Source organism: Lithobates pipiens, unplaced genomic scaffold (genome assembly GCF_037356315.1).
Source record: "Lithobates pipiens isolate NorthernLeopardFrog02 unplaced genomic scaffold, aLitPip1_a1.2 Scaffold_1, whole genome shotgun sequence".
NCBI lineage: Eukaryota > Metazoa > Chordata > Amphibia > Anura > Ranidae > Lithobates > Lithobates pipiens.
The window spans coordinates 45,869,862-45,897,075 of NW_027507685.1; the positions used below are offsets into that span (position 1 = coordinate 45,869,862).

The 27,214-nt window shown below is 43.5% G+C and overlaps 1 protein-coding gene across 3 annotated transcripts in view; it reads left to right on the top strand.

Annotated features, from left to right (window-relative positions):
* The first annotated feature begins 7,378 nt into the window (after positions 1 to 7,378).
* MOSPD1 (motile sperm domain containing 1) overlaps positions 7,379 to 27,214 on the top strand; it is a 67,045-nt gene continuing 47,209 nt past the window's right edge. For 2 of the 3 annotated variants that reach the window (XM_077491577.1, XM_077491727.1), the window contains exon 1: positions 7,379 to 7,554. The gene's annotated coding sequence lies outside the window, so the exon portion shown is untranslated. Of the gene's footprint in view, positions 7,555 to 11,911; positions 11,966 to 27,214 lie in introns of all 3 variants that reach the window. The other variant, XM_077491652.1, reaches the window with a different exon arrangement.

The following is a 27,214-nucleotide window of genomic DNA, read 5'->3' on the forward strand; positions in this document are numbered from 1 at the left end:
TACAGGGGTGATAACCCTTCCCTATGTTTTCCAAAAAGCTTAAAAATAGTTTTTAAGGAGGACTGGCCGAGGGTTATAAAATGACAGGTAAGACAACCTTGTTACTTGCACTGAAATATTCCAACCCTATTGTTAAAATAGCACCTAATATCCATGGTTCTGACGGAATTGTTTTTTTTTAGGTTTTCTAGGAGCAATGCAATTTCTGAGAGTGCGAGCTGGGGGTTGGGTGGGGGTTGGGTGGTAAATGCAGACCTAACCTGGGGTCTGAACAAAGAATAGGCCAATGCTTACGGATAATGTTGGCAACTGCTTTATAATTGCCATTAAAACCTGTGATGAACCTGGCTCCTGAGTTATGAGGGGCAGCAATGGCTCCATCGGCAGTCTGTTCGGTAAGACAGGATTCAAATGCTTCCTGCAAAAGATCATCCGGGTAGCCTTTCTCTCTAAACTTGTTGGTAAGTAACCTACTCTGGGCAATGTAATCGGTATCCTTCGTGGAATTCCTACGTAACCTCAGGAACTGCCCTTTTGGAATGTTCTTCTTTCAAAGAGGGTGATGGCAGCTTACAAAGTGTAAGTAGGAATTACCCCCAGTAGGCAGGCAATGGCAGGAAAAAACTCTGGATAGCCCCCACCGGAAAAAGACTTAAAATCCTGTGTTTATATTAAAAGTCGATTGTCACATCACATCAAATAATCCACAGCAAAGGAAAATGGTAAAAAATTTAGGAATTACCCCCAACTGGTTTGGAATGGTTGATAGTAATAATAGAGCCATTTTCATGGGTCAATTCCAGATCCAAAAATACCAATTGTTCACAATCGATAAAATGCGTGAATGTGAGTCCTAGGGGATTGTTATTACAATAGGTCACAAAGGCCGAAAAATCATCAACAGTCCCATCCCAAATGATAAGCACATCATCAATATACCTGCCATAAAAAATAGATGCTTAGCATAGGGATTATTGTTCCAAATTGAAGAGTCCTCCCAAAAACCCATCGTTAGATTCGCATAGCAGGGTGCGAAACTTGCACCCATCACTGTGCCTCTAGTCTAAAGATAGAACTTGTCTTGAAAGGAGAAATAGTTGTGTTTGAGGCAGAACTTAGTCCCCTCAAGTATGAACTGGGCCTGATGGGAATTGTACCGTAAGTCTCTGGATAAGAAGTTATTGAGAGACTCCAGACCCACCTCATGGGGAATGGAGGTGTAAAGAGAACACTCATCCAAACATGCCCAAGATAATGACCCTCCCATGAGTAGTTCTGGAAGATATCAATCACATGTCCAGAGTCCATATATAGGAAGAAATATTTTGAATGATTGGCTGTAAAAACGAATCTATATATTGGGAGAGTCCACTGGTGAAGCTGTTAGTACCAGCCACTTTAGGTCTACCAGGTGGATTCTGAAGCGATTTATGCACCTTTGGAAGGTGGTAAAAGTATAGGGTGCTGCAAGAAGTAGGAGTTAAAAACTGCGCTGTTCACCCCTATGATTATATCTTCAGTCCTCATTTGTCTATGAGTTTTGGACAGCAGCGGCCACAGCTACATTTAATTTTTCTTTTTGATTTTTCACTTGGCCTCTGGTCTGTGCACCTGGATTTTTGTTTTTAGATGAATGACTGGTACTGTGCCTTGAGCTCTTTGGGGACAGAGTAATGAACTGTACAATGAAATAAGCTCTCTGGTGATAGATAAATGAGATGTATTTGTGGTGAGCTTTCTGGTGACAGCTGAATGATCTCCACAGCACAGTGATCTCTGTAAAAAGATACATGACCTATACAGTGCAGTGCGTTCTCCAGTAGAGAGATGAATGAACTGTAGAGTGCAGTGATTTCTCTGGTAACTGATACATGATCGGTTTAGTGCAGTAAGCTCTCCATTAACATATGATTAAACTGTAAAATAAAGTGATTGCCCTAGGTAAAAATGTATTATTTGTACAGTGCAATGATATTTCTGGTGACAGATGAATGATGTGTAAAGTACAATGGGATCTCATATAACAGAAATTAAACTGTTGTGGCAGTTGAATGTTCTGTACAATGCAATGAGAGTTCTGGCAACATGAATAAATGATAAGGGCCCGTGCTTACCAGCGCGTGTTAACGCAACAGATAGTAGTACACATGGTATGTTAGTGCTATACAGTATTGCATAGCACTCCAATGCACCTGCGCTAAAAGTAATCCCTCTCTCTGCAGCAGTAAAGTGATCTTTTCATTAACAAGACAATGTCTAACATAGCATACTGAATGATGTGATATGGAAAAGAATGTTTACTGTACAATCCACTGTTACGCCATTGCCCAAAGGGGGGACGTGGCTGCGCCCCATGCCATAGCAACAGAGACCCGCGTCACATGCTCACCAGCGCAGACGGTACCATGATGACCAGGAAGCTTCCTGGTTGGATGGCATGGCTATGTCAGTAAGCCTGTTGCCAAAACTCCAATTTAGTCTTGCCTACATAAAAGCAGGAGAATTCACAAAAAAGTAAATAAACTATGCCTTCTGTTTTGCAGTTGGCATAGTGTTTTGGAATCTTTCTCCGTTTGGTAAAGTTACAGGGTAATTAATATGCATGAACCTACAGTAATTACACCCTCCACATTTAAAGGTACTCCATCTTTTGCAGGGGTCTTTTCCTAAAGTGCCTTTAAATTCACTAAAGACTAGATTATCATTGATTGATCTAGCTCATCTAAATATGAATGCTGGGGTCTAGGAAACAAAAGAACCAGCTATTGGATCCATAGTGAGCATGTGGCAATATTTTTTCACAATCTTTTTGATCTCATTGTGTTGATTTGAGAATCAAGCAACGATTTGAATGGGGTTTTTGTTTTTCTGTACAGTAGTTTTGTTATATAATAGATCATGATGTGTATTGGCACGCGCTCGCTTAAAGGCTTTTTTGAGGCAGGTATGTGAGTAGCCACGTGCAAGAAGTCTCAATCTGAATGCATCAGCTTCCCTTTTGAAGATGCCTCATCTGTACAGTTTTGTCTGATCCACAAATACTGACCATAGGGTATCGAGGTGACCAAAGGTCGAGGGTGGAAGCTGCTAGTATGCAGGATACAATTTCCTGCAGTTGATTTCAGAAAAAGACTGCTGGTAGAGAGACCATCATTTCCTTTATGTATCTGAACATCCAGGAAGTTGATTGAATGTAGACCATGAGTCATGGTGATGCGCAGGTTGAAGCTGTTGTTGATGGACCGAAAAAGGGACTGCAGTAAATCTGTGGGGCCATCCCATACTATAAAAATGTTGTCAATAAATCTTTACCAGAGTAACACACACTTCGTAAAAGAAGTATGGTCCTCCGATATATTGAGCATTCGTTTCCACTCCCAAAGGGTTCAAATTGGCGTAGGATGGGGCACAACATGTCCCCATTGCTACGCCCTGCACCTGAAGGTTGTAAATACAAAGTAGTTATGTTGCAGTATGAAATTCAGTGTATCAACAACAAATTGATTCAACGTGCGATCATCAGGGCTTGTCTGAAATGATGTGTTGGATACAGGCTAGAACCTGATCATGAGATTTAAGGGCATTCCTTTCATCCCGGGAAAGATTGTTATGATCACTATGTCTGACTTTAAGTTTTTTAATTTCATTATATATTAGTTTAATGAAAGCCATGACATTTGAGTTGATGTTTAATGCTGGGAATTTGTCAGATTTTTCTTATTGCAGTCTCGTTCTCTGTATATCATATTCAGTTTTATCAAGATGCTGGAGCAAATGTTCCAGATCGATCCGATCAATGAGTGAATCTATTGCTTCCAATTCTTGGGATTACTGATACCCTCTTTTGAATAAATTTGTTCGAGAATTAGGCTTCATGTGCATGGGAAGTTTTTATAAACTCTCCTGAATGATTTAACTTGACAGATAGTAACCCACATTTAAATCGTCAGTTTTGCTGTGTTTGCATGCTGTGTTTAGCTGCGTTTGCTAAATATATATATATATATATATATATATATATATATATATATATATATATATATATATATATATATATATATATATATATATATATATATATATATATATATATATATATATATATATATATATATATATATATATATATATATATATATATATATATATATATATATATATATATATATATATATAGATATTAATTTTTTTCAAAATGGCCAAAAATGAAAAATGCCTGTAAACTAAATACGTCTAAACGCGAGTTACCGCATTTAAAAGCGTTTGCTTGAAATGCTTCTAAGCTCTAGCTAGCTTCTGAACCAATTTTTTTGCGTTCCAAAAAAAAAGGCTCTAAACTCAACTGCCTAGAAACGACTGTAAACGACCCTGTGTACATGTACTGATAAGCCCCATGCACACGAGACGCTGGTGCAAACTCTGCTGAACACATGTTTTTAAAAGCTGAAACCGGCGTTTAGAAATGCCTGCTTTGCCGCGATTTATGCAGCGTTTTACCGTGTTTGTGTCCAGATGCGTTTAGTTAAGATAACATCATAGACCCTCCCCAAGCTCAAAAAACATTCAGCCATTTTGTGAGACCAGATTGAGTAGCAGCAGCTGTGAGAGCAGCAGTGAACCCCCTCACCCTCTGGAGAAACTCTTCTGAGTTCTATAGAACCCACTCATCCTCTGCAAGAACCCTCTTCAGCTCCATGGACCCCCCTCATTCTCTGAAGGAACCCTCTCATCCTCTGAAGGAACTCTGAGTTCAATGGAACCCCCACATCCTCTGGAGGCTTGAGTTCCATGAAACCCCCTCATCCTCTGGAGGAAACCTATTGAGTTCCATGGAAGCCCCTCATCTTCTGGAGTTCAATGGAACCCCCTCATTCTGCAGAGAAACCCTCTGGAGCTCCATGAAACCTCCTCATCCTCTGGGGTTCCATGGAACCCTCTCATCCTCTGGAGGAACCCTTTGGAGTTCGAAGGAAACTGCCCATCCTGTGGATAAATCCTCTGGAGCTCAATGGAACCCCCTCATCCTGTGGAGGAACCCTCTGGCGTCCCATTGAACTCCCTGATCCTCTGGAATTCCATGGAACCCCTTCACCCCCTGCAGGAACCCTCTGGAGTTCCATGGAACCCCTTCATCCTGTGAAGGAACCCTCTGGAGTTCCACGGAACCCCCTCATCCTGTGGAAGAACCCCCTGGAGTTCCATGCAACCTCCTCATCCCCTGGAGGAACCATCTTATCCTTTGGAGAAACCCTCTGGAGTTCCATTGAACCCCCTCATCCTCTGGAGGAACCCTCTGGAGTTTCATGGAACCTCCTCATCCTCTGAAGGAACACTTTGGAGTTTGGTGGAACCCTCATCCTCTGGAGGAACCTTCTGGAGTTCCAAGGAAACTGCTCATCCTGTGGATAAATCCTCTGGAGTTCCATTGAACCCCCTCATCCTCTGGAATTTAATGGAACCCCCTCATCCTCTAGAGTTTCATGGAACCCTCTCATCCTCTGAAGTAACCCTCTGGAGTTCTATGGAACCCCCTCCTCCTCTGGAGAAACCCTCTAGAGTTCCATGGAACCCACTCATCCTCTGGAGGAACCCTTTGGAGTTCCATGGAACCCACTCATCCTCTGCAGGAACCCTCTTGAGTTCCATGGACCCTCCTCATCCTCTGAAAGAATTCTATCGAGTTCCATGAAACCCCCTCATCCCCTGGACGAAACCTCTTCAGTTCCATGGAAGCCCCTCATCCTCTGGAGTTCGATGGAACCCCCTCCTTCTGTGGAGGAACTCTCTGGAGCTCCATGGAACCCCCTCATTCTCTGGGATTCCATGGAACCCCCTCATCCTGTGGAGGAACCCTCTAGGGTTTCCTAGAACACCCCCAATCTGTGGAGAAAACCTCTAGGGTTCCATGGAACCCTCTCATCCCATGGAGGAACCCTCTGCAGTTCCAAGGAAACCGCTCATCCTGTGTTTAAATCCTCTGGAGCTCAATGGAACCCCCTCATCCTGTGGTGGAACCCTCTGGAGTTTCACTGAACCCCCTCATCCTCTGGAATTCCATGGAACCCCCTCATCCTCTGGAGTTTCATGGAACTTCCTCATCCTCTGCAGGAATTCTCTAGCGTTCCATGGAACCCCCTAATCCTCTGGGGGAACCCTGTCTGGTTCAGTGGAACCCCCTCATCCTCTGAGGGAACCCCCTCATCCTCTGGAGAAACCCTTTGGAGTTCCATGGAACCCCCTCATCCTCTGGAGTAACCCTCTTGAGTTCCATGGATCCCCCTCATCCTCTGAAGGAAGCCTCTTGAGTTCCATGGAAGCCTCTCATCCTCTGGAGTTCAATTGAACTCCCTCATTTTGTGGAGGAACCCTCTGTCACTCCATGGAAGCCCCTCATCCTCTGGAGTTCAATGGAACTCCCTCATTCTGTGGAGGAACCCTCTCTCTATGGAACCTCCTCATCCTTTGAGGTTTCGTGGAACCCCCTTGTCCTGTGGATAAACCCTCTAGGGTTCTATGGAACCCTCTGGAGTCCCAAGGAAACTGCTCATGTTGTGGATAAATCCTCTGGAGCTCAATGGAACCCCCTCATCTTGTGGAGGAACCCTCTGGAGTTCCACTGAGCCCCCTATCCTCTGAAATTCCATGGAACCACTTCATCCTCTGGAGAAACCCTGTGGAGTTCCATGGAACCCCCTCATCCTGTGGAGGAACCCTCTAGAGTTCCCTAGAACCCTCTCATCCTCTGGAGTTCCATGGAACAACCTCCTCTTCTGAAGTAAACCTCTAAAGTTCCAAGGAACCTGCTCATCCTGTGGAGGAATCCTCTGGAGTTCCATGGAACCCCCTCATCTTCTGAAGTAACCCTCTACCATTCCAAGGAACCTGCTCATCCTGTTGAGGAATCCTCTGGAGTTCAATGGAGCTCCCTCATCCTGTGGAGGAACCCTTTGGAGTTCCATTGAACCCCCTCATCCTCTGGAGGAACCCTCTTGAGTTCCATGGAACCCCCTCATCTTCTGTAGAAACCCCCTCATCTTCTGGAGGAAACCTTTGGAGTTCCATTGGAACCCCGGTAGAGGAAAGCTGGCCTATGGGGAAGGGGAGAGATGCCACTGCCCTCCCGATGATAAAAAGTTGTGTGGGTGGTTCCTGCTGGGCAGGTGAGGTTGTATAGACGGGTGCTTTGTGCCTGGCAGGTGAGGAGGTATAGGCAGGTGGTCGGTGAAGGTGGGTCAGCAGGATAGAGAGACCTGTCCGGCAGAGGGGTGAATATGTTTGTATCTGGCAGTGGCAGGGAAGACACTGCTGACCTATGGGCCTTCATGTCCCACTCCCCGGCCCTGCTCTGTAGTTCGGTGAAGCGGAGGCCTCATATCCTGGCTCCTGTGATCAGTACGATGAGGACGGCGCCGGGTGGACTGTGTGCTCCGCTGACAGAGGCGGCAGCAGAAGCTCAGCATCCGCAGCAGGAGCTGTGACGTCAGCGCTGTGGCTCCGGGGCGGCACTGCGGCCAGAGGCAGCTGACAAAGGGACGGAGAGGCGGCGGAGAGAAGGTACACGGAGGGACGGGGGGGAGGAGGAGGCAGAAGCGGGACTACACAGCAGCCCGGGGGGAGGGGGACACGATCACCGCCACTGACCCGAATACCGAGCAGAGTACACAGTGTGTGATCTGCAATGACATGGTGTCCTGACACTGCACAGCCACAGATTATCAGTGTGTGTGTCCAGACATCCTCCGATCACACGTGTATGGAGGACAGGCACTCCGAGCACCTACCTACCTCCTACACCGAGCACCTACCTACACCGAACCCTGTCCTATCTACACCTAGCATTGTCCTACCTACACCCACTACTGTCCTACTTATGCCCACCACTGTCCTACCTACAAGAGCTCCTACCTACACCGACCACTGTCCTACCTACAGGACCACTGACCTACCTACACCGGCCACTGTCCCACCTACACCGGCCACTGTCCCACCTACACCGGCCACTGTCCCACCTACACCGGCCACTGTCCCACCTACACCGGCCACTGTCCCACCTACACCGGCCACTGTCCCACCTACACCGGCCACTGTCCCACCTACACCGGCCACTGTCCCACCTACACCGGCCACTGTCCTACCTACACCGGCCACTGTCCTACCTACACCGGCCACTGTCCTACCTACACCGGCCACTGTCCTACCTACACCGGCCATTGTCCTACCTACACCGACCACTGTCCTACCTACACCGACCACTGTCCCACCTACACCGGCCACTGTCCCACCTACACCGGCCACTGTCCCACCTACACCGACCACTGTCCCACCTACACCGACCACTGTCCCACCTACACCGACCACTGTCCCACCTACACCGGCCACTGTCCCACCTACACCGGCCACTGTCCTACCTACACCGACCACTGTCCTACCTACACCGGCCATTGTCCTACCTACACCGGCCACTGTCCTACCTACACCGGCCACTGTCCTACCTACACCGACCACTGTCCTACCTACAAGAGCTCCTACCTACACCGACCACTGTCCTACCTACAGGACCACTGTCCTACCTACACCGACCACTGTCCTACCTACAGGACCACTGTCCTACCTACACTGACCACTGTCCTACCTACACTGACCACTGTCCTACCTACACTGACCACTGTCCTACCTACACTGACCACTGTCCTACCTACACTGACCACTGTCCTACCTACACCGACCACTGTCCTACCTACACCGACCACTGTCCTACCTACAGGACCACTGTCCTACCTACAGGACCACTGTCCTACCTACACCGGGCCACTGTCCTACCTACTCCGGCCACTCTCCTACCTACACCGACCACTCTCCTACCTACACCGACCACTCTCCTACCTACACCGGCCACTGTCCTACCTACACCGACAACTATCCTACCTACATCGACCACTGTCCTACCTACACCGACCACTGTCCTACCTACACCGACCACTGTCCTACCTACACCGACCACTGTCCTACCTACACCGACCACTGTCCTACCTACACCGGCCACTGTCCTACCTACACCGATCCCTGTCCTACCTACACCGATCCCTGTCCTACCTACACCGAACCCTGTACTAGCTACACCGAACCCTGTCCTAGCTACACCGAACCCTGTCATACCTACACCCACTACTGTCCTACCTACATTGAGCATTGTCCTATCTACACCAACCACTGTCCTGCCTACACCAAGCATTGTCCTACCTACGAGAGCTCCTACCTACGCCGACCACTGTCCTACCTACGCCGACCACTGTCCTACCTACAGCAACCACTGACCTACCTACACCGACCACTGACCTACCTACACCGACCACTGACCTACCTACACCGACCACTGACCTACCTACACTGAGCACCGACCTACCCACACTGAGCACCTACCTACACAGAGTACTGTCCTACCTACACCTAGCATTGTCCTACCTACACCCACTACTGTCTTACCTACATCGAGCATTGTCCTACCTACACAGAGTACTGTCCTACCTACACCGAGCATTGTCCTACCTACACCGAGCATTGTCCCGTAACCTGTAAACATTTTGAAAACGTTGCCTATAAAGATTTTTTAGTACCGAAGTTTGTGGCCATTCCACAAAGGTACGCAATTTTAAAGCGTGACATGTTAGGTATTTATTTACTCCGCGTATAATCTTTCACGTTATACAAAAAAATTGGGTAAATATGGTGTTTTGCTTTTTTTTTTTTTTATTATTCATTAAAGTATGTTTTGGCAAAAAAAATAAAAAATGTGTTTAAAAGACTGCTGTGCAAATGCAGTGTGACATAAAATATTGCAACAATCACCATTTTATTCTGTAGGGTCTCTGCTAAAAAATGCATATAATGTTTGCGGGTTCTAAATAATTTTCTAGCAAAAAATACTAATTTAAACTTGTAAACAAAGAGTCCCAGAAAAGGCCTTGTCAGCAAGTAGCTAAACCCAGGACCCTGCATTCACTTTATCTGGTCTCCCACAGTACACAGAACGTGGAAATTCAATCATTTTAGTAAATTTAACCACTTAAGGACCGAGCCTCTTTCTGAGATTTGTTGTTAAAAAATGTTTTTTTTTTACTAGAAAATCACGTAGAACTCCTAAACATTATACATTTTATTTCCAACACCCTAGAGAATAAAATGGCGGTTGTTGTAATACTTTCTGTCGCACCGTATTTGTGCAGCGTTCTTACAAGTGCACTTTTTTTGGCAAAAAAAAAACACTTTTTTGAATTAAAAAATAAGACAACAGTAAAGTTAGCCCAATTGTTTTTATATTGTGAAAGATAATGTTAAGCTGAGTAAATTGATACCCAACATGTCACACTTCAAAATTGAGCCCGCTCGTGAAATGGCAACAAACGTTTACCGTTAAAAATCTCCATAGGCGACGTTACATTCTACAGGTTGCATGCTTTGCGTTACAGAGGAAGTCTAGGGCTAGAATTATTGCTCTCGCTTTACCGACTGCGTGATGCCTCACATGTGTGGTTTGAACACCGTTTTCATAAGCGGGTGCTACTCACGTATGCGTTCGCTTCTGCACACGAGCTCAGCAGGACAGGGAGCGTTTAAAAAAAAAAAAAATCTTATTTATTTTTTATTTTTACACTGTTCTTTAAAAAAAAAAAAAAATTGCTTTTATTCCTATTACAAGGGATGTAAACATCCCGTGTAATAGAAAAAAAAGCATGACAGGACTCTTAAATATGAGATCTGGGGTCAAAAAGACCTTAGATCTCATATTTACACTAAAATGCAATAAAAAAAAAAAAAAAAAAAATTGTCATTAAATTTTTTTTTTTTTAAATGGCCCTTTAAGAGCTATGGGCGGAAGTGACGTTTTGACGTCACTTCCGCCCTGCAATGGTATGGAGATGGGTGGGTGCCTTCTTCCTCTCGCTCGTCTCCATACCCAGGAAGGAGAAGCATCGGATCGCCTCTGCCACTACCGACGGCTCCATTAAGCGGCAGAGGGCACCAGAGCGCAGCGGGAGGCCCCTCTCCCGCTGCTGATAAAAGTGCAGCGAATCTGCTGCGGAGACCACTATTATGGGAAACCGAACCCCCTGCTAAAGAAGAGGATACCGGGGTTATGGCAGCTAGCTGCTGCTGCTTAGTCCTGACCAGCGGGCAGTCAGCTGTGTGCCAAACGGCGCTCTGCAGTAAGCTTTTATACCGCATATTTTTAGAAATGACATGCACTTACTTCTTTATATCGGAGGAAACTATAGAAAAAAAAATATTGGCTTCACAAACACTTCAAGTGTAAATGAGGCCTAACACACATTGAAAATAAAAATAATAGATCCATATGTAAAAATAGGAATATACTAAAAAAAGAGCGCAAGGATAAATCATAATAAATTAATTATAACAATGTAGCAGTTATTCCTGTTAATTACATCATTGCTAGGAAGATATTAATACTTTTAAAACAACATATGACCATTTCCCCATGGATGAATCGTCTCTAAGGAAAAGCATAACAATATTATGCAACACAGGAAGCAACCTTTTGATCACTGAAGTCAAATGAGGATGAGTCCAATTTAAATGTATTTTTATTACATTTTACTGTGTTGGGGCATACTATTTATATATCATTTCTGTTTTTAAACAATGTATCTATTAAGGTTAGGAGAAGTAGCAATGTGCCTTCTGTAGTTTAAGTAATTTACTACAGTATGTTTTGTACAGGTGAAATTACAGGGAAACACATTATTTATCTATATGCACCTCGAATTATACAGACATATACCAAGGAATGCAGAGAGACAATGTAAAGATAAATGCACTCTGGTTGGATTATTGAGAGATCATTTTTGATGGGTTGTTATGGGCTACTGCAGACTGTATTTTGATCTTTTAGGGTCCTGTCCAACAATTTGTATGCAAGAAAGAAGTGGCGGTATACAACATAATAGTAAGCTAATTGACATAAGCTAACACAATTAATCCTTACTAGTTTTCAGTGAGGTCCTGCTGACAGCATATGCTGGTGTAGTACATAGGTAACCTGCATTACGGTATATCACAAGGGAAAAGGGCTATGCATATGTGGGAATACATAGAGTAGGTTTTAGGTCATCACACCACTGTGTGCTGTTTTGGCCTACAGTTGCAAAATGCATATAAACCATTGTTATGTATTATATGTGAAACAGTGTATTGTCTAAATACTAGAAAAACACCTAAGAAACTATTAGCGGTGTATTTATCAAAAAATTGCAGAACATGTATGAGCGTGCAGTAAATGTACATTTGTTCTGTATGAATGGTAGGCAAAATTGAATGTTACTAGTCTGAGTTGAATGGTATTCCTTCATATAGAACAGTGTCAATAAGAAGAATACTGCAATATGGCCACTAGCGCTGCAGAAACGGTTGGCACTATATAAATCCTGTATTATAATAATAATAATAATAATAATGACGATCACAGGAAATACTTATAACTATGATCATCTGCTCCGTCTAGTACCCATAATGTGGTATTTTTCTGACTTATTCTGTTCTGTATGAATGAATAACATTCAACCTGGAGAGAAAATAGCCTGATAACATTTAACTTTGCCCTATGCACACAGAACAAAGGTACATGCAGATTCAATTAACCCTACATGTTAAGCTTGAGTGTTGAACTTATCTCAGTTGGTGTACATTAGGGCTGAAACAACAAATCGATTAATCGTCAACGAATCGATTATGAAATTAATCGATTACTATTTTTAGAATCGATTAATCAGCCAGTAACATAATGGGGTTAAAAAAACTAAAATTAGCCCCTTATAGTACAAAAAGAGCAAATAATTGCTGCTGTAAATATTACTTTCACTGTTCAACAGAAAAAAAAATGAACCCCTGACAGTAGTGATTATCTGCTTTTTTTTCTACAATAAAGGGCTAATTTTAGTTTTTTAACCCCATTATGTTACTAAACGTCTTAGACCTGGTTCACATCTATGTGTTTATTGGTGCTTTTTGCAGAAATGCACTACAGTTAATTTACATGGTTTCCTATGGGATACGTTCACATCTGAAACGCAAAATGGTGCTTTATTGGTTCAATATACTTCAATGGAGAAGCTGTAGAAAAGCATGTAATGCGTTTTTGCAGCAATTTGTGTTTTTTAATCTGCCCAAAAAAAATGCAAATTGCAGTAAAATCACGTGCGCAAAAATCAAAAAGCACAGCAAAAAGCACTGCAGAAACAGATCAAAAGCAAACTGCATAGGTGTGTACCGAGCCTTATGCTGGTCACACAGAAAATTTTTCAGGTGAGAATATTCCGATGAAAAATCTTTGTACATTCGCTGAATGAAAGAAGTTTGTTTGAAATTTTCACTTGTTTTTAACATTCTGTTTTTAAAATGAATGTAATTTCTGAATGAAAACCACATACACTGTCTGAAAATTCCTTTGACTACGAAGTTTTCTATTATTTCCAAATTTTTCCCTCACTGTGGTTGAAAATGAATGTCAATTTGACCCCACTTTTCTTTTTTTTTTTAGGTTATTAACCAATTAATCTAAATAATAATCGGCCAACTAATCGATTATGAAAATAATTGTTAGTTGCAGCCCTAGTGTACATCATTCATTTGTATTCCATATAGTAGGTTCACCGTTTTGGATGTGAAGAATATCAAAAAGAAATATATTATTTTGCAGGCCCAGAAATGTTGGCCAATTCAATTCATTTTGCCAGTAATTATTTTGGGCCAGTCCACGTTAAAGTGGTTGTAAACCCTATTACATCACTTGTACCTACAGGTAAGCCTATAATAAGGCTTACCTGTAGGTATTGTAGATATCTCTTAAATCTGCACGGTTTAGGCGATATTTACCATATACGCTGGCACCAACGTCATCGGCGCATGCGCACTGAAGAAATGGCTCTCTCGTGCCGTTTCTTCAGCAGCGTGCAATGACCAGCGCATATGCACGGGAGTGACATAATCTCGTCTCCACCCAAACACAGCGCCGGAGCCCGTGAACCTGGAAATAACTCCGGGAGACATGTCGCCAGTCACAGCGGTGTGCGGGGCTGCTGCAACAGCTTCGATCTAAGGTAAGTATTTCATAATGAGCTAGTATGCGTGGCATATTAGCTCATTATATCTTTGTCTTACAGGGTTTTTTTGTTTTGTTTTGTTTTTGATTTGGGGTTTACAACCACTTTAACATGTAAATAAATAATGCATTGTGACCCTAAGAGCCGGTTCACACAGCGGGCGATGCGAGGCGACACGACTCGCCTCGCCTCGCTCTCGCAAGTCGCCCCCGTTCTGTACAATGGAACCGTTCTGAGAGGAGCGACTCGAGTCGCTCCGACTCAGAAAAAAGGTTCCTGTACTACTTTTGGGCGACCTCGGGGCGACTTGCATTGACTTCTATACAGAAGTCATCTGCAAGTTGCCGCTGAGGTCGCGGCAGGTCGCGGCGAGGCAAGTCGGAGTCGCCTCGCCTCGCCTGCAGTGTGAACCGGCCCTAAGAGATATATGTAAAATTGAGTATACAAGCCACTTAGCTATTCCTGTGTGTGGGTAATGTGTAACAATACAAAACTTAAAACATACCTTCTGTTTTTTTTGTTTGAAAAATTTTATAATTTTTATTTTTAGGCCCCTATTTATCTTTTTTGCAGGAAATATGCACAATAAACATACTCCACCTTCCCAGCCAATTCAGTAGTGTCTCGCTGTAGTTTGCCACACACCAATACCCACACCACCATCTTCCATATGGCCTGTACACACGCTCAGAAAATAGTAGGAAATATACCACTTTTTAAGTGTTAGCACGATAATCTGATTGTTAGTACACAGCTTTAAAGAGCCGATCACTACAATTCATCTGATATTATCTGATTGGACAAGCAAGAAAATTTTTCTTGTACGATACCAGACCAGTTGACATTCGAAAATACAATATAAATACACTACAACGCATTGCATCACTTCCGTATTTTTATTCTGTTGTATGAAAATTTTCAGAACTTTAGTAAACGTTTCATTTTCGATATGAGATTAGTATAGAAAAAAAAAAAACTGACCGATCATTCCTCTGTGTGTACCAGTCATTATGTCATCAGGGGCCGGCTCGTTCTCTTCCAGGTTCTTGTGCTGGCCCCTGATGACACGCCGCAGCATCCATCCTCCTCCAGCTGTAGTGTGGAAGCCGATGCCACCAGGGACATGTGATGTGCATATCCCAGGAGGCTTTAGGAGGAAAGTTAATGTCATTCTAGTCTAGGTGATAATGGAGGCAGCGAAATATGCTGGAGTGTTAAAGAAAAAGGTAAATAAACATACAATATAATGATGCCTGTTTTAGTTTGGGGGTATTGGGGGGGGGGGGGGGGGGAGGCTTGCAAGGATACAAATGGCATTTCTTTGTGTGAATGTTGTCTTCAAATAAATAAATAAAAATATATATGTGTGTGTGTGTGTGTGTGTGTGTGTGTGTGTGTGTGTGTGTGTGTGTGTGTATATATATATACACACAATTTTTTAATGTATTTATTTGAAGACAACATTCACACAAAGAAATGCCCTTTATATCCTTGCAAGCCCCCCCCCCCCCAATGTGTGTGCATGTGTGTGTATGTATATGTGTGTATATATATATATATATATATATATATATATATATATATATATATATATATATATATATATATATATATATATATATATATATATATATATATATATATATATATATATAAAATTGTATTTATTTTTTCAGACACATATGGAAATAATAATGAGAATAAGTTTATTTTAGTATGAAAACTATATTGTATATTTAATAATACATTTCTTTTTAATACTATTACTATGCATATTTTGCTATATATATATTAGTGTGATCAATTCAAGATGGATATTTGCCAAACATTTGCAGTTATCTAACACAATGCAGCCTTTGGTGTATGTATGACACAAGGAGAGCAGCTGCACAGCCATTTTGAAGGGATTATGGAGACAGAAATATGGCAGCATCTGCTGTGCCTTTGTTCTTTTATGTGGGACAAGACCCTTTTGTCTCCCTGTAGCTGGGCGGGCCCTGTCTTGCAAGGTTTGCTTGTAGGCCTAAGATTTCACAGACGTCAGCACAGTTTGCAGCCAACTCAGCTCAGTGATTGGCTTGACAGACAAACAGGGTGAGTGCTGAGGCTGTGACATTATAACCCTGTGTCTGACTACAGCCCTGTTCTGTAAACATGCTCACGTGACTAGCCACGTGGAGCTGAGCCTGTAAATGGCAGGGGGAGGGCAGGCCAGGCGACTGTTGTGCAATGCACCGTCATACTGGCTTTTACACGTCTGTTGAGAAAATAGAACCGCAGCCTAAAAAAACATCACAGCTTGAAAGACAGCCTAGACATAGAAAATAAAAACATCTGCCGTGACGAAGGACTTGCTCACAAATGTAAGGTGTAGTACTGCACAACAGCTGGTGTGCAATGTGAAGACAACAGCGCCAAAGAGCTCCAAACAGCATATTGCACTGTAATCTTTTTTTTATTGTTAGAACTTTATTTCAACGTTGCAAAGTTACATTTTATTCAGTTCTGTTGGATGCAGCACAGTGCAATGCAGTAAAATGCGTTGCACCACGCTGGGTCTTAAAAAAGTACTGCATGCTATGCGTTTTTCAGCTCACACTGCCATGATAGGAAACAGGGATTATTGCCTAGCCCAACACATCTGGTGTGATAGCTTCTGTCTATAAAAAAGCATTTAAATTGCTTCTGTGATATGTTCAGAGGCCCCCAGGGTGCACAGAAGAGGAATTATGACATGGCAGGAATATATACAGGTCCCTTGTCCTTGCATGAATTTATCTCGTGTTATCCTTTCTGGTCAAGTGCAGGCATGTCCAGCTCTGTATTGGGCTGCGTAGTCTTGCTTGGGCTTGCATAAATATGACCGTATACTACATTACTACAGTACCTTATATAGATTTTAAAATATTTAGCAGCTGATTTCATGTATCAAATGGCTGGATCATTTTCTGCAGAAGCTTAATGTACACGGTACATTTTACAACCTCTCCGTAGCAATCTAACTTGACAGATAGTAACCAAAGTTTAAAAACGTCAGTTTTGCCACGTTTGCGTTTAGAATCGTTGTTTTTTTCTTCAAATAGTCAAAAATTTAAAACTCCTGCAAACTAAACATGGCTAAACATGAGTTACTGTGTTTACACGCATTTACAAGCTGTTACAGGAATTTGGCGTTTCAAACGCCTCTGAACATCCATCCTGAATGCATTTTTTTGCTTTCCAAAAATGCTCCTAAACTCAACTGCCTAGAAATGACTGTAAAGGACACCGACACCGTGTACATGTACTGATAAGATAACAGAGAAGTTCAGGGGCAGCTGAAAAAAAACGCCCAACTGCTCCTAAACGTCTATTTATCCGGAGTAGTATACATAAGCCTAAGCCCTTGTACACATGGTCGGAGATTCCCACGACCAAATCCGTCGAATTTTGTCCGACGGCTCTTGTCCGAAACTGTTGCATACACACGGTCGGACGAAGTTGTCGGAAAATCCGATCGTTCAGAGCGTGATGACGTTATTTCGTTACGACGGGACTACGTTCAGGCTAGTAGCCAATAGCTTTGGTCTAGGAATTTGATCTGAGCATGCGTGGCACTTTGTCCGATCGGAATTCTCTACACATGATCAGAGTATGTCCGATCGGAGCATTTTGTCGGAAAATATTTCTGGCAAGTTGGAAAATTTGGTCCGACGGATATTCCGACAGAAACAGTCCGATGCAGACCACACACAGTCGGAATATCCGACAAAACGCTCCGATCGGACACATTCCGTCGGAATCTCCGACCGTGTGTACAAGGGCTCAGACGTTTTTAAAGCTTGTCATTCATTTATTTGTAATCCTTGAAGTAACTGAAGGCAAAAATATGTTTCAGTTTGGATAGGGTAGAACCAGCCAAGATTCAAACCATGTATGGGCAGGCTGATTGTACCCAAATCGTTCCATCTATCAACTTGGGTACAACCATCAAGTCAGATCTTTGAGATCATATTATTGGCAGCTTCTATAGCCACTAGCAATAATCACTGTGTTCTTCTGGCAGGGATGAATATCCATGTCCCACCCCGCTGGGAGAACACTTAGCCCTCGTTCACATCGGCATGTTTTGACATGTGATTTGACAGGTCAAATCGGAGACTATTGCTGGCAATAGGAGCGTCCCAATAGGTGCAACGCTGAGACTGTGGTGCCGCAATGATTTCCAAAAGTAGTTCCTGCACTACTTTTGGCGACTCCGGGGGGCGATTTCAATAGACATCTGTGCATGAACCCACACAGATGTCTTTCGAGTCACCCCCAAAAGTTGAACAGTGGCCTCCATCCATGGGTGTCTGCAGGTAGGGGTATGGGGGGGGCAAAGCCCCCCCCCCCCCCGGAATCAGGGACCAGATCAGGGGTTCCCCACTCGGTCTTTATCCTAGTGCCGGCCCTGCTCGCACCTGTACACAGTTTAGCACGGCCAGTGACAATTGGTGCGAGGAGCAGGACAGCCGCAAGGGGTGGGCAGAATGATATCACCCGGTGTACAGAAGACAGAGGTCACAGGAAAGGAGAGCAGCAAGATGCCAGGAATAGCAGGCACAGCGTCCCCGACGCTTTCCGGAGCCTGGAAGCCCTAGGCTCCTTAAACCTCCTCACCGCTCATAGGCCTGGATGACATACTGACTGGGGTTCACTGAACAAGGGTGGGCAGGAAATGCAAGCAGCCAGGGACCACTTCATGTCACAACATAGATCTGATGGAAGGAACAGAGCACCTCCTGTCCTCACCCAGAATGAAAATGGCTCTTGCCAGCTGCTGGCCATCATGGACATTCTTCTGGCATGCAAGGTATCCTACTGAGCATTGTACCTTGTCCCTATTCTCTGACCATCTCCTGTAGTATGTCTGCAGTCTCTGATCATCTTCTGTACTACGTCTGCAGTGATAATGGCATTGTTGAAAAGCATCAGAGCATGGGTGACCTTAAGCTCTTGTGGGAAAAAAATATGGAAATTTTGTTTGGGTACAACGTCGCACGACCTCACAATTACCAGCTAAAGTGACTCAGTGCCGAATCACAAAAGATGCTCTGGTCAGTAAGGGGGTAAAAATCTTTCGGGGCTGAAGTGGTTAAAATGATGTAGTCCCCCCCAGTCAGGGAGGTGATCAAGAACCCAATGGTCACTCTGACAGAGCTCCAGCCTTTCTCTGTGGAGAAAGGAGAACCATCCAGAAGAACAACCGTCTTTGCAGCACTCCACCAATCAGGCCTGTATGGTATAGTGGCCAGACGGAAGCCACACCTCAGTAAAAGGCACATGACAGCCTGCCTGGAGTTCGCCAAAAGGACTCTCAGACCATGAGAAACCAAATTTTCTGGTATGATGAAATAAAGATTAAACTCTTTGGCCTGAATGGCAAGCGTCATGTCTAGAGAAAATCAGGCAACGCTCATCACTTTGCCAATATCATCCCTACAGTGAAGCATGGTGATGGCAGCATCATGCTGTGGGGATGTTTTTCAGAGGCAGTAACTGGGAGACTAGTCAGGATAAAGGAAAATATTAATGCAGCAATATAGAAAGAAAGAAGATGTGAAGGGGCGAGTGGCGCTACCTATATGTCAAATAGTGCTCTACCAAATCCCTCTATAGTGACTAAGTATTAAAAGACACAGTGTTATTGTGGAATAAATTATAACAAAACAGTTACCATAAAGGTGATAGTGTAATCGTTATCACACCTCACCTACCCCAGGAGTACTAAAACCCTCTAGGTGTGGACACCAATCCTACACAGGAGAGGTTATCACCAAAAAATATAATGGCTTACAAATTAGTGTATAAAACATCCAGACATGAATATCATGATAGTATAGTGATTCTCTGCTTGTAACAGTGTGTGTAGTGTCCAAACCCAAATGACAGGATGTGGGTGAAGCCAAAAACCAAATCCAAATAAAAATGCAAAGAATCGCACCAAAAAACAAAAAAGTTATAAAGAATCGCACCAAAGTCGCACCAGAATCTAATTATCGCACCATATACAAAAACATATAAGTATATACATATAGTGTCCCAATCATAAAACCAAGGTGTTTATAAACCAAAAATGCAAAAAAACCCCCCAAAAGAATGCAAAAAAATCACACCAAAAAATGCAAAAATCGCACCAAAATGCAGTTTATCGCACCGTGTACAGAAAACACATAGGTGCATTCATCCCAATGAAGGTGACTGTTCACGTTTAGAGGAGTTGTAGCAGGTGACTTTAATGATCACATAATCTTGACAGGTGACTTGCGTGCTCCCCCTCAAGGGTAATGCACATGTAGCTCCTTAGGTTGGCAGGTAACCACTGGTGTCAGCCTTTGCAGTTCCTTGAGCAGCCTTGGGATATCCGGGTTGTGATAGATGTAATTTTCATAATCCTCATAAAAAAAAGAAATTGGCTCCCATAGTGCAGTATAATTTATTAAAAGATTATTTTTAAAAATGTATAAAAGAAAACAGACAAAAAATGCAGTTCATAAATTGATTAAAGCGGAGCTCCAACCTAAAGTGGAACTTCCACTCAGCGGATTCCTCCCCCCTTCCGGTGCCACAATTGGCAGCTTTCGGGGGGGGGGGGGGGGGTGCAGATACCTGTATAATACAGGTATCTGCACCCACTTCCAGGCATAGCTAGCCGCATACTGCATGCGCAGTAGGGAAACGGGCAGTGAAGCCACAACAGCCGAGAGACGAGTGACTGGACAGGTAAGTCAGCAGCTGCAGTATTTGTAGCTGCTGGCTTTTAATACGTTTTTAATGGTGGAGCTCCGCTTTAATGTAGCAATGTACAGAGCCATCCTTGATGAAAACCTGCTCCAGAGCGCTCTGGATCTCAGACTGGGGTGAAGGTTCATCTTCCAACAGGACAACGACCCAAAGCACACAGCCAAGATAACAAAGGAGTGGCTATGGGACAACTCTGAATTTTCCTGAGTGGCCCAGCCTAAGCCCAGACTTGAACCTGATTGAACATCTCTGGGGAGATCTGAAAATGGCTGTGCACCGACACTCCCCATCCAACCTGATGGAGCTTGAGAGGTCCTGCAAAGAAGAGTGGGAGAAACTGTCCAAAAATAGTCGTGCCAAGCTTGTAGCATCATACTCAAAAAAGACTTTAGGCTGTAATTGGTGCCAAAGGTGCTTCAAAAAAGTATTGAGCAAAGGCTGTGAATACTTATGTACATGGGATATGTTTTTTTAAAAATAAATTTGCAAAGATTTCAAACAAACATCTTTCCCGTTGTCATTTTGGGGTATTTTTTGTATAACTTTGAGGAAAATAATTAATTTAATCCATTTTGGAATAAGGCTGTAACATTAAAAATATGGAAAAAGTGAAGCGCTGTGAATACTTTCTGCATACACTGTAAGTGATTTATAATCTATTGAAGCCATAGTATAGGCATGCCACCCAAACATATCATTTTTTAGGAAGAGTGGTCAGCAATGGCAACCTATATGTTTTTGATCACGACTGGATTAATTTAAGGCTCCATTCACACTTGTACGACTCGAAAGTCGTGCGACTTTGGAATGCAACTTTAATAACTGACGCAATTTTTCGATGGTGCGACTTGGATGTAACTTGTTATCCCTCTGCAACGTTGGACCCACTGTTGCATGTAAAACATTCAGGTATGTCTTTAACCAGTTGAGATCCGCGCTATAGCCAAATGACGGCTACAGCGCGGACCTCCTTTGCCGGGACTACATCTATTGACGTTGTCCCGTGCACGAGCGGCCTGAGCGCCCTGTGATCGGCTAGTCTATGAGACTCGCCTGATCACGGATCCGAGCAAGGGGTCGATCCCGACCCCTTACCACGTGATCAGCTGTCAGCCAATGACAGCTGATCATGTGATACAACGGAGCTGGTAATCGGCTATTATTCCTCCTTGCGCTGTCGCGAGGAGAAAAAAAAAGAGCCGATCACCGGCGGCCGTGATCGGGACATCAGTCCCGATCACGGCCAGCCCTGCCAGAGCCCACCTGCCCCCTGCCAGTGCCACCTCATCAATAAATAAGTGCCCCCCGTCAGTGCCCATAGTGCCACCCAGCAGTGCCCATAGTGCCACCCATCAGTGCCGCCTTATCTGTGCCCATCAGTACTACCTTATCTGTGCCCATCAGTACTACCTTATCTGTGCCTATTGGTGCCACCTTAACTATGCCTATCAGTGCAGCCTATCAGTGCCCACCAGTGCAGCCTATCAGTGCCGCCTCATCAGCGCACTTCAATGAGGAGAAAAATGGCCTGTTTGCAAAATTTTATAACAAACTATTAAACATGATTTTTTATTTTGCATCTTTTTTTGTTTGTTTAGCAAAAAATAAAACTCCCAGCTGTAATTAAATACCACCAAAAGAAAGCTCTATTTGTGGGAAAAAAATGATAAAAATTTCATTTGGGTACAGTGTTGTATGCCCGCGCAATTGTCATTCAAAGTGCATCAGCGCTGAAAGCTGAAAATTGGTCTGGGCAGGAGGGGAGTTTAAGTGCCCAGTAAGCAAGTGGTTAATGCAGTTTTTGAGGGTTAACATTGAAGTCTATGGCCCTCACATGGCATTAAAATTGGATCAAAGTAGTGCCTGAACTACTTTGACGTCGCTGATACTTTCTCACTTATATGAATGTTATTATTGGAAAACATGGGGTAGGACGACTTGTCATTTGGCTTTGATGTCCACGCACACGTGTGAATGGGGTGTAAAGAACCAATGTAGATCAGATTAAAGTGGTAGTAAACCACAGCCTTTAAAAAAAAACAAACAAAAAAAAACTGCAAGACAATAGCATTACCTTAGAACAGTGATTGTGAACCTTGGCACCCCAGATGTTTTGGAACTAGATTTCCCATGATGCTCATGCCTTCTGCAGTGTAGGTGAGCATCACGGGAAATGTAGTTTCAAAACGTCTGGGGTAAAAACAATATATGTTGAGCTAAGGTATTTCTACCATGCAAAGCTGTATCATCTGCAGGATGGGGGAAGGGTTAAAATGTGAATTCTGAACATACAGTCCAAAGTTCCAGAAAGGTGAGTAGCATAGAGTCAATAATTGAGTAAAAATAACGTTCAAAATGACTTCCGATAGGGTGTAAGATTTTGTAGGGGGAGTCCACAGCCTGGGTGGTTTACCACAGGGAGTGTGGCTGGCACTGGGAAGGCAGCATGCTGAAGGGTAGAAGAACCTCTGGGAGAAATATAAAAAGGACAAGCAGCGCCAATCTAAGTGCAGCAATAATTGTAACACGTTTAATTAAAAGTAATGCCCTTACTCAAAGTGAGGTAAAAGCAGGCACATCTTAGTTAATGTCAGATGAAGGACAGGGATCCAAAAACAAGCAACCAGGCAGCGCTACAGGGTCTTGCTCGGTGGTGCCAATGGTTTTCAGTGTCCTGGGCTTGAACATGCAGGGCGCAGGAGGAAGTTGCCACTCAGAGGGTTCCTGGTCTCAGCAGGATGATGCTGTGATGTGCACGTGTTCGGAGCATGCCTGCTCCTTCATCAGTCATACCGTTCAGCCATATTGGGTATAGCATATAGGGCTGGCAGGGCAGGTGGGCCAATCAGATCACTGGACCGTCCCCTTTTTTCCTTAACCAAACACAGGGGAGCTGAGGGGCAGGAATTGGGCGTGCATTGTTACAAGGCAATAGGAAAGTAGTATATGGACAAGAAGAACATAGTGTAAGGAAGAACATAGGACAAAGAAGGGATAAAACACACAGGAACGGAGAGGAGCAAGAGACATAACATACTAGGATTTGCAAGATACATATCTAAAAGGGAATGGACAATCTGATTGGCGGTTGAATTTAATAAACATTTTAAAAGGAAAATATACATTATTATTGATAAAAATTAGAATAAAAATGAAACATGGAAAATAAAATAAAAATACACAAACACATATAATTATTATTTATTATTTCTTTTGTTTTTAATTTTTCATCTTTCATCCTTCATTTTCATTTTTATTCTCATTTTTATTTTTATCAATAATAATAATGTATATTTTCCTTTTAAAATGTTTATTAAATTCAACCTCAATTCAATCAGATTGTCCATTCCATTTTAGATATGTATCTTGCAAATCCTAGTATGTTATGTCTCTTGCTCCTCTCCGTTCCTGTGTGTTTTGTCCCTTCTTTGTCCTATGTTCTTCCTAACACTATGTTCTTCTTGTCCATATACAACGCTCTTCTTGCCTTGTAACAATACACGTCCAATTCCCACCCCTCGGCTCCTCTGTCTACGCTTAAGAAAAAAAGGGGACGGTCCCGTGATCCGATTGGCCCGCCTGCCCTGCCAGCACTATATACCATACCCAAGATGGCCGAACGCTATGCCTAATGAAGAAGCACGCCTACCTCCGAATGCGTACTTGTCACAGCATGATCCCACTGAGACCAGGAAACCCTCTGAGTGATGACTTCTTCCTGTGCCCTGCATGTTCAAGCTTGGGACACGGGAAACCACTGGCAACGCTGAGCAAGACCCTGCAGCGCTGCCCGGATGCTTGTTTTTGGATCCCTGTTGTCCATCTGACATCAATTAACATGTGCCTGCTTTTATCTTACTATGAGTAAGTGCATTACTTTTAATTAAACATGTTACAATTATTGCTGCACTTAGATTGGTGCTGCTTGTCCTTTTTTTATAAAGTATCTGGGGTGCCAAGGTTTGCCATCACTGCCTTAGAACAAAGCCCTCCAGCAGTGCGCTTACAGAGCTTGCATCTTCACCTGGTCTTCCTTCCGGGTTTATGTGCTCCGGCCGTCTGACTGGCCGAGACGTGATGACGTCACAGCCGTGGCATGGAGCTCTGAAGGGACGGTATGGATATGCTGTTTCTTCAGAGCGCATGCGCTGGTGACATCACTGGCTTCATGCAGTGTGAATATCTCCTAACTAGTGCAAATTTAGGAGATATTCACTGTATCTACAGGTAAGCCTTATTATAGGCTTATCTGTAAGTACAAGTTTAGGAAAAAAGACTTTATTACCACTTTAACAGTTGTCTATATCTACCAGTCAGATTCCTCTCTTTATAGAGAGAGAAAAAGCTTGATTGGTTGGTTAGAATGGCTTGTTTTTCCACTTTTACTCCATTCATGCTCCTGCGGTATTGTTTCAGTTTCTCTATATTATCCACATCCATGTATATTATCCACATGTTCCTTCTATGGATGGATATAACCTTTTTTTTTTTATCTACTGTGTGTATATATACTGAATTTGTATTTTAAGGAACATCTCTGCTAAGAGCAATTTGCATCTATTCTAATCAGTTATTCTCCAGGATTTTGTCACACGCTAATGCTTTCCACTGTCCGGTATTCCCTAAAATTTGCAAGTATAACATTTATCAATGGCACATTTGTAGGTTTATAAATACTATAACTGCTGTAGTGAATCCAGGCAAGCAAACTTACCTGGGTTTGCTCACACTTTAACCACTTCAGCCACGGAAGGTTTTACTCCCTTCCTGACCAGCCAATTTTTTTGCGATACGGCACTGCGTTAGTTTAACCGACAATTGCGACATTGTGCCCAAATGAAATTGCTTTCTTTTGGTGGTATTTGATCACCTTTATGGTTTTTATTTTTTGCGCTATAAACAAAGAAAGAGCGAAAATTTTGAAGAAAAAAATATATTTTTTTTCTTTCTGCTATAAACATATCCAATAAAAATTTAAAGAAATGTAATTTCTTTATCAATTTAGGCATTCTGCTTAAGGAAATCCCAATAAGCGTATATTGATTTTTTTTTGCAAAAGTTATAGTGTCTACAAACTATGGGATATTTTTATTTATTTACTAGTAATGACGGCGATCAGTGATTTTTTTTTTTTTTTTTTTAGCGGGGCTGTGACATTGTGGCGGACAAATCAGACACCTAACTGACACTTTTGACACTTTTATGAGGACCAGTGATCTTATTACAGTGATCAGTGCTAAAAATATGTACTGTTACTGTACTAATGTTATTGGCAGGGAAGGGGTTAACACCAGGGGCGATTAAAGGGTTATGTTTGTCCCTAGGGGGTGCTTTCTAGTTGTGTGGGGGTTGCTCTGACTGTATGAAGACAGAGATCCATGTTCCTGCTCAGCAGTAACACAACCTTGTTCTGCCTCTCCCTGGCATCTCCTCTGTCCATCAGAGGAGCAGCAGGCATGCGCTCCCTGTGGCTATTGCACAAATGAGGTACAAGTACGTCATTTTGCACAATAGAGCTGACCTGCCACAGTAAATATGCTGTTGGCAAGTGCTTAATGAATTAAAATACCTATGTTGTTGATTGTCGTCAGTGGTGTAGCATGGGGGGTGCAGCCAGTGTGGTCACCCCTGGTGAAACATTTAGAGGGGTGCAGTCAAAGAAATCTACCTGGTAGAAGATTGCTTTAGATCCAAGGATATAGTGGTTGGAGCAATGCACTGCAGTTCCTTCGCTGCTGCCGGCAGGTTTCGCTGTGCTGACATGCACCCCACCTTCACTGCCCGGAGATTGGCCTGCCGATGTTATTCTATTGGAGGAATCCAATGGTGGGCGTATCCCAGCGTCAGCAGGAAGTGGGTACAAGCTCTGTCCACAATGCTCAGCATTTGCGGATCACGGGCGGTGATTGCCGCCATACTGGTGGCGGTGACCGGGTCCTGCTGGCTCTGATCCGACAATGGCTGATGGATACACCTTCTCCCATGAGGCGATCCTCCACCCTGGCCTGGAAACACATGGGTAACCATGCCCCAGATTGGTCACTCTTCAGCCTGGTCACATATTTGGGGTGTCTGCTGAGGTAAGGGGGGGGGGGGGTGAAGGGCCTTGGAGTGGTTTTTAGGTGGCCCCAGGATAAATGAGACAGGAGGAGGAGGGGGCCCCAGGATGGTTGGTGGAGGAAGAGAGGACCCCTGGGTGGCTGGTGAAGGAGGACATCTGCGTGTATGAAGGAGGAGCAGAGGGCCCCGGGTGGTTGGCAGAGGAGGAGCAGGACCCGGGATGATTGGTAGAGAATGAGAGAGCCCTGGGTTGGTCAGCAGTGCAGGAGTGG